This window comes from Eptatretus burgeri, chromosome 17 (genome assembly GCF_056783735.1).
Source record: "Eptatretus burgeri isolate ZD-2024b chromosome 17, Ebu_testis_v1, whole genome shotgun sequence".
In the NCBI taxonomy this organism is placed as follows: Eukaryota; Metazoa; Chordata; class Myxini; order Myxiniformes; family Myxinidae; genus Eptatretus; species Eptatretus burgeri.
This window is the reverse complement of record NC_140977.1, coordinates 45,932,306-45,940,953: the sequence shown is the minus strand read 5'-3', so window position 1 is coordinate 45,940,953 and position 8,648 is coordinate 45,932,306. Positions and strand designations below refer to the sequence as shown.

At 46.6% G+C, this 8,648-nt stretch overlaps 1 pseudogene across 1 annotated transcript in view; it reads left to right on the top strand.

Annotated features, from left to right (window-relative positions):
- The first annotated feature begins 2,904 nt into the window (after positions 1 to 2,904).
- The window catches only part of LOC147009965 (uncharacterized), a 65,205-nt pseudogene continuing 59,461 nt past the window's right edge, over positions 2,905 to 8,648 (top strand). The window contains exon 1 of the transcript XR_015053075.1: positions 2,905 to 2,918. The product of XR_015053075.1 is annotated as an uncharacterized LOC147009965 (transcript). The remainder of the gene's footprint in view (positions 2,919 to 8,648) is intronic.

Sequence of the window (8,648 nt, the reverse complement as noted above, 5' to 3'; positions counted from 1 at the left end):
TCTGATAGTTGGGGAGGAAGCGGCGAAGAAACTGGCAGTTATACCCCTCTCTGACAACACCATCCAATGCAGAATTGAAGATATGAGTCTGGACGCAACGGCTCAGGTCGTACAGAAGATCAAGGAATAGCCGTGGCACGCCATACAGTTGGACAAGCCCAATGATATCGCATCGTACGCACAACTCATCGTCTGGGTCCACTTCATCAAGGCTGATAACTTTGTCGATGAGCCTCTGAGCCTCTGCTCATCAAACCATTGGAGGCCACCACCAAAGGCGAGGACATTTTTGGAAAAGTAGAGCAGTTTTGTCGTGACCATGATCTGGACTTCGGAAAGTTGCTTGGTTCTTCAACAGACGGCAAGCCAGCAATGTTAGGAGTGCGTTCTGGATTCAAGGCTAAATTGCTTGAGGTGGCCCCTCAGACCTCCATGGTACACTGCATGATTCACCGAGAAGCGCTCGCCTCTCGTACTTTGCCAGAACCCTTGCAGTGCGTGCTCTCAGAAGTCGTAAAAATGGTGAATCACATCAAATCGAGCGCCCTCAACACTAGGTTATTCAGGCTATTCTGCCAGGAGATGGACGCCGACCAGAAGAATGAGAATTTACTATTCTACACTCAAGTCAGATGGTTGTCTCGAGGAAACCTTCTTCTGTGTGATTATGAGCTCAAATATGAACTGAAGGAGTTCCTACGCACACAAGGGAAAACGGCATGGGTAGCGTTGCTTGACTCGGACTCTTGGCTGTCAGAACTGTGCTATCTCCTTGACATCGTTGAACGTCTCAATGTCCTCAACCGCTCCCTCCAAGGCAAAGACGCCAACCTCGTGATTTTTCACGACAAAATGAGCGGATTTCTGGCGACTCTAAAATTACTGGCAGACAAAGCAACTGTTAAGCGCTTCAGCCTTTTCCCCCGTCTGGTGGAGCATCTAACCACCTCCCAGTACGATGATACTGAGCTCGACAGTCTTTCTGGGGAGAAAGCACATCACCTTCAGTCGCTCATTGAACAGTTCGAGCACTATTTCCCTGATATATAGTCCTTGGTTTTTCAAACCCGGGGGCACGATCCCAAGTGGGGTCGCCGAACAAATTTCGTGGGGTCGCGGGCGTCCGCTTGCAATGAAAAAAATTGTCTATTTACGATCGGTGTTCGCTTTTACGGGATGTAATATAAACGGTTCGTTCAAAGAATGGGAACCGGCGCAACATGATGCTTGGAATGGGATCCAGCCAATGCGCGGGCTCGCTGAAGAGCGGTTCATTTTGGCGGGAAATTAGTGGTTTGATCCACGGCCTCTCAGACTCAGACTCTGACTATCATTAACGTCTATTCACGTCTCCACGTACGACTCGAGACCTTATTTGTGAAGGCAGCACCGGCCACCAGCAAATCTCGAGAACGTTCTTACCAGGATAAATTTCTGGACCTTGGATTTTACTACGTGGTGGATAAAAGTGGGGCATAGAGGCCTCAATGTGTGATTTGTTTCGAAGTGCTTTCTACGGAGTCTATGAAACAAAATAAGTTGCAGAGGCATTTGACTACAAAACATGCGCCTTATCAGGGTAAGGAGAGAGAGTTCTTTGAGAGGAAACTTCTTGCACTCAAGAATACGTGTCTTGACAGAGAGGGTACATGCCATCAGACCAATTCTCGGGCATTAGAGGCCTCGTATCGAGTGTCGCTCCATGTTGCCAAGACTAAAAAGCCTCACTCCATTGCGGAAGAACTCGTGCTGCCATGTGCAAAGGACATGGTATCTCTGATGGTTGGGGAGGAAGCTGCGAAGAAACTGGCAGTTATACCCCTCTCTGACAACACCATCCAACGCAGAATTGAAGATATGAGTCTGGACGTAACGGCTCAGGTCGTACAGAAGATCAAGGAATCGCCGTGGCACGCCATACAGTTGGACAAGTCTACTGATATCGCATCGTATGCGCAACTCATCGTCTGGGTCCACTTCATCAAGGCTGATAACTTTGTCGATGAGCCTCTGCTCATCAAACCATTGGAGGCCACCATCAAAGGCGAGGACATTTTTGGAAAAGTAGAGCAGTTTTATCGTGACCATGATCTGGACTTCGGAAAGTTGCTCGGTTCTACAACAGACGGCACGCCAGCAATGTTAGGAGTGCGTTCTGGATTCAAAGCTAAATTGCTTGAGGTGGCTCCTCAGACCTCCATGGTACACTGCATGATTCACCGAGAAGCACTCGCCTCTCGTACTTTGCCAGAAACCTTGCAGAGTATGCTCTCAGAAGTCGTAAAAATGGTGAATCGCATCAAATCGAGCACCCTCAACACTAGGTTATTCAGGCTATTCTGCCAGGAGATGGACGCCGACCATAATAATTTACTATTCTTCACTCAAGTCGGATGGTTATCTCCAGGAAACCTTCTTCAGTGTGTTTACGAGCTCAAAGATGAACTGAAGGAGTTCCTACGCACACAAGGTTAAACGGCATGGGTAGCGTTGCTTGAGTCGGACTATTGGCTGTCAGAACTGTGCTATCTCGTTGACATCTTTGAACATCTCAATATCCTCAACCGCTCCCTCCAAGGCAAAGACGCCAACCTCATGATTTGACGACAAAAGCTGTTAGGGTTAGCTGTTAGGGTTAGGGTTAGATTATTATATATTATGTGTTCGCTCAAACGAGTGAAGGTACAAAAAAAAACAACAAGAAAACGCCCCCCCCCCAAAAAAAAATCAAAAAAACCCCCTCTGCTTCCCCCATTGTTGAGCTGGTCCACATTGAGCAAATGTGACATTTTACGAATTCCTCATCCTTTCTTCTTCGCTCTCTATTTATAACATTCTTCATCCCTCCATACCCCCAATAGACCGGGAGGCCACGGGGCTAAGCTCAACCGAAGAGGGGAACAATTGCCGTCCTCATGGTAAGATGCCAGATGATATTCTCACCTCAGAACTCTGCGTCTGCCGGGACACTGCTGCTGGGTTGACATTCTGTGTATCGTCAATATCCGTATATCTGTGGTCAATATCCGTATCGCATAATCGGCGCTAGCTCAACCTGGCAGTGGAACGGCCCCAAGTAGGTTTCTGATATTATTCGTATAGCTTGTAACACGGTATAAACAATGACAGATGATTTCGCCGCTGGACTACCGGTGGCAGACGCTAATTAGATGCCGCAAAAATCACGCCCGCTCAACCGAACAGCAGAACGGCTAAAACCAACGCAGAATGGTAGTACCAGGTCCCCTGAGTACAAAAGGAGCACTGACAGACAACTTGGTCGCTGGGCCCCCAGGACAGATGCTCCCGAGTTCGGGTTTCCTTTGGTTGCGCAAGCTCAACCGAACAGCGGAACGGCTAAAACCAACGCAGAATGGTAGTACCAGGTCCCCTGAGTACAAAATCAGCACTGACAGACAACTTGGTCGCTGGGCCCCCAGGACAGAAGCTCCCAAGTGGTGCGTTCTATGTCAAGGGCACACATTTTTCAGTGAAATTTTGACACATCATGTTAGATTTCACTCTTTTTTTGTGCAAGTGTTTGTATCCACGGTAAAATACTGTGTCAATCTTCAGACCTGGGGGCCAATCGGGGCCCATTTTAGCCCCCCTCCCCCCAATTTGGGTGCCCCTGGTTGACCCACATTCTTCCAGTGGCCATATCACAGGTTGTGGTCCGATTTGGATGATCTTGATATCAAAATGCTCGTAAAAGCGAGATCTTTCGAATCGCGTAAAGTAAAATCACTCCGAAACGGTAATTCAAAAAGTTATAGTTTGGGGCGCCCTTTGACCTTGGGCCCCTGCTCCCCAGCCAAACCGATGGTCCCGATTTTTTTTCATGTGAGAATACCCCTTCATATATATACTCCAACACCTCAGCATAAATTAAAATGGGATCTCAATGGGTTCAAGTGTGATGATGGTTTTATTGTTCAGGATCCACATATCACTAATTCTTGATTCGACATTGGGCGACATTTGCCGTCATCGTTCCAATGACGTCACCTGCTGGCAGGCGACTATTTCTGAAATTGACAATCATAATCTCTGGACTGTTATTTATATATATATATATATATATATATATATATATATATATATATATATATATATATATATATATATATATATATATATATATATATATATATTGTATCATTTGCGAAAAATTATTCTGCCTTATGTGTCTTGATTTTTAAGTGTACATTTTTTGTATAACCATCATCGAATTAAGTTATAAATGGGATAATCGCAGTTTTTGCATATTTTGCAGTAAGCTGGCGACTGAAGATTGAAAGGAGTACCGAACATGCTGTTGCGATCCGTTCAGCTGCCATAAAACGAAACAATGAAAAGATCTTCGCAATGTGTCAAATGATATGTTGATGAAATTTTCTTCAAAGGTGAAAAAAGATGAGAGTCTTTGTACTTCGTGCAGAAAAAAACTTTCTCAGTTGTCACCAGAGCATATTGAAGAATCATCTTCGACCAGTTCAAAATTATCATTAGAAGGTACTATCGAAGGCATTGCAGAATATATTTCGACAGATGAGGACGAGGAGGTTTTTGAGCGAGAAGCAGAAGTTGACCTATTAAACCAGTCATTATCGATGATCGGCGAAAGCCCAGTCGACAAACGAAAGCCGGAAAGGAACCCAGGGTACGTTCCTGAAAAGCAAAGTAAAGTGGAAGATTCTGTGCGAAAGAAGTTAGAACTAGTTGCTGGACCAAGCACTGCGGAGAAAACACAAAATACAGCGTCAAAATGTGATGAAAACTGCATGCCAGAGGTGATCAAAAGCCTGAAAGAAAAATACGTTGTTTCGAGCCGTTCAGAGCAAATACGTATACTGACAATATTTGCTCGGAATATGAGCATCAGAGGGATGATGAGTGAATTCAGTTGCTCCCAAAGAATGGCTGTGCAAGCCAAAAGTTTAGAGAAAGAAAATGGTATGCTATCGTCTCCAAATCCCAAACAGGGTGAAATATTGCCTGACGAAGTGAAATCCGCCGTAACCGAATTTTACCGAAGTGATGAAGTCAGCCGAATAATGCTGGGGAAAAAGGACTGTGTGGTGGTCAGGAATGTACATGGAAAAGACAAAATTCAAAAGTGCCCGGAACTAAACAATCTCAATGGACTGTTTCAGAAATTCAAAGAGAAGAACCCTGGCTTCAAAGTTGGATTCGCGAAGTTCGTCGTGCTCTGTCCCTCGGAGTGTGTCCTGGCCGGTTCAGGCGGTACACACAGTGTATCTGTATGTACGATACATCAAAATGTGAAAATCATGATGTTTGGTTCCAAAATGCCACAGATAGCCGAACTTCCTAGCTATCATCATGTGATAGCATGCATAGTTTGTAACCCAGCACAACCGGCATGGTATTTCAGAACTTGTGAAAGTTGCCCATCAACTGAAGACTTCAAAACCGAGATACTGAGTGCTTATGAACTAGAGCAGTGGTTTTCAAACTTTTTTTTAGTGGCGACCCAATTTCAGAACCTCTCTACATCGCGTGACCCAAAAGATTCAAAACCCAATTCATAATATATAAGATAAGATTTCATATGACACAAGAAAATTTACTGTTTACTTTATTCACCATCGTCATGTTTTCATAGACGAGTAAATGGAGAATAAGCCGACAGTATCCAAATAGTACAGTTGAATGTTTCAGAAGTTTAGTCCAAATGACATTTAGATATATCAGTGAGAAGGATGAGCCTGTTTTTCAGAAACCAACTTCTCCATTCGTGGAGAAATAGATGACAATGCCAGGATCATATCATGCTCCATTTCTCGGCGATTTCTGTACTTTGTTTTAATCACCACCATGGTGGAGAACGACTGCTCACAAAAGTATGATGAAGGATATGGCATGAGAACCTTAATGGCGTGCCGTGACAGGGTCGGGTACGACGGCAGCATTTTGCACCAGAATGTCGACAACGAATTTGTCTGTGCAAGAGTCTGCGCTCCTGAAACCTGCTGGAGCTGTACAAGCTCTTCCTGTGCTGTATCATCTTTATCAGCAAGAGTTCAGTGGAGCCGTGAAAGGGTCCCGAACCACAGAAAAGGACTGCACATACCGTCCTTGATGTTGCCAGTGGATGTCGGAACTCACCGTAGGGCGAAGAAGAATTTTGTCTCTCAAGGGACACTGGATACCATTGACCAGAGTCGCAGGGCCAGGCTGAATGGTAGAGCTGAGGTGTAAAACTGTACGTGCGCTAAGGGTGGACAAGGAGGCCTATGTGCGAGGAATCTGTGAGGAGGTAGAGCATCACCTGTGGTCAAGGGATTGTCGTCCTGCTTCCAGGGGAATTCACGCATTGCGTTCATCCAAGCCCATCCCTCGGTGTACTGCAGTGAGAGTAGAGGGTGGTATACTCTTGACAGAGGAGTCCGAAGTGAAGGTCCCCTGGGCCGGTTACTTTGAGCCGTTGTACCAGGCTGATCCAGCAGCTGTCGATTTGGATGTCAGGGGTGTTACAATCCCTGAAGCTGACCCTCTAATCAACTGTGGTCCACCTTCGTTTGTGGAAACACAGGCTGCAGTGAACCGGTTGAAATGGGGTAAAGCTCCAGGGATCTGTGGCATCCATCCTGAACTTCTCAAGGCTGGTGGAAATGCTACACTTGTGTCGTTGCATGCAGTTCTGTGCTCTGCCTGGAACACAGGCATCATCCCAAATGACTGGAAGAGAGGCCTTGTTGTCCCTCTCTGGAAAGGGAAGGGTGATCGCCAAGACTGCAACAACTACTGAGGGGTGACGCTGCTCTCAGTGCCGGGCAAGGTCTTTGCTCGGATAATTATTGATAGGGTTCGCCACCATCTGCTTGAGCACCAGCGTCCAGAGCAGTCAGGCTTTACACCAAAGAGGTCAATGATTGCCGTATCCTTGCTCTTCGGGTCCTCACCGAACGCAGACGAGAGTTTCAGCAAGGGCTGCTTGCAGCTTATGTTGATCTCTGGAAAGCGTTTAATTCATTGAATCGGGATACCCTCCGGAGGAGTCTTGGACTTTGTGGGGTGCCACCAAAACTGATCGATCTGATGTCTGAGCTCTACGATGGTACTGAGAGTGCTGTGAGATGTGGTGGTACCATCTCTGACTTATTTCCAGTTGTTACTGGAGTTCGTCAAGGGTGTGGACTGGCTCCCACACTTTTCAGCACTTGTATGGACTGGATTCTAGGGAGGATGGCGGAGAGATCAAGCCTGCGGTGCATCGTTTTGGAATGTCAAGATCTCTGACCTTGATTTCGCAGATGATGCAGTCATCTTTGCGGAGGCTTTAGATATCATTTTGGGGGCCTTCGAGGTGCTGAATGAGGAGTCGGAGCCACTGGGATTGCGGTTTTCCTGGGTCAAAACTAATATCCAGGCTTTCAATGACATCTTGGATGCTGCTGTCCTGTCTGTGCCTGTTTGAGGTAAGGATGTTGAGGTCATGGAGAGATTCACTTTCCTCTGCAGTGATATTCATGTCTCCGCTGGCTGTGAGTCAGAGGTCAATAGACGTCTGGGTCGGGCCTGGGGAGTCATGGATTCACTGGATAATGGGGTGTTGCACTGCCGGTACCTGTGCGGTAGAACGAAAGTCCGAGTCTTCAGGTCCTTGGGTTTCCAGTCTTGCTCTATGGATGTGAGACTTGAACTCTGACCAAGGATCTGAGACGGAGACTTAATTCCTTTGGTACCAGGTCTCTTCGGAGAATCCTTGGCTATCGCTGGTCGGACTTTGTGTCCAACGAGCGGTTGCTGAGAGAGACTCAAATGAGATTTGTTACCTGCATAGTCCATGAGTGTCAGCTGTGGCTGTATGGACTTGTGGCTCGTTTTCCTTACGCTAATCCTGCTCACCCGATTCTCTCAGCAAGGGAGTCTCGTGAGTGGAGGAGGAAATGGGCCGACCACGTGCCTCCTGGTTGCAGCAGGTTGATTGGCATCTCAAGGAGATTGGGATGGGCCAGGCATCTGCCTGGGGGATGGCCAGACGGAAGCCCCTGGAGTGGACAGGAGTGCAGAAAGTGGACGCAGCGACGCGCTGCTCTGGCGCATGCTCTCATACCTGACCTGACCTGACCTCCTCCTTTTAGCATCCACTTATTGTGATGGCCTGATGAGATCTTTCCAGGATGCTCGATGAGACATAGTATTGACTAAACAAATGCCCTTCAAGCTGGTGTCTTTCTCGATGATGTCTCGCAGGGTAGTGAGGAGCCGTCCCCTTCTCCAGGGTAGAACCTTCTTTGCAAGTTCTTCATGTTGCATCACATGAGCAGCAAGGTGAAGGCAGCATTCCCTTACAATAGCAAAGATGCAAGTCAAAGAAATATACAGATCCCTATTCTTGATATGATCTTGCCAAGAAACGTTCAGAACTTTTCGAAGCTATCGGATGTTGGTACCATCTCGTGATTTCTCCAATGTTTGGATCAAGGTCCAGGATTTGCACCCGAAGAGAAGGATCAACTCAATCATAGTTTTGAAGACCCTTGGCTTACTCTGCCTTCAAATTGGAGATCTCCAAACATTATGGAGGGTGTGAATGGAGAGCTGCCCAAGCCTGAGCTTTTCTGCATTCTAAGTTACGCTGCGTGTTGGTATAGGAGCTGATATATGTCAAGTCATTC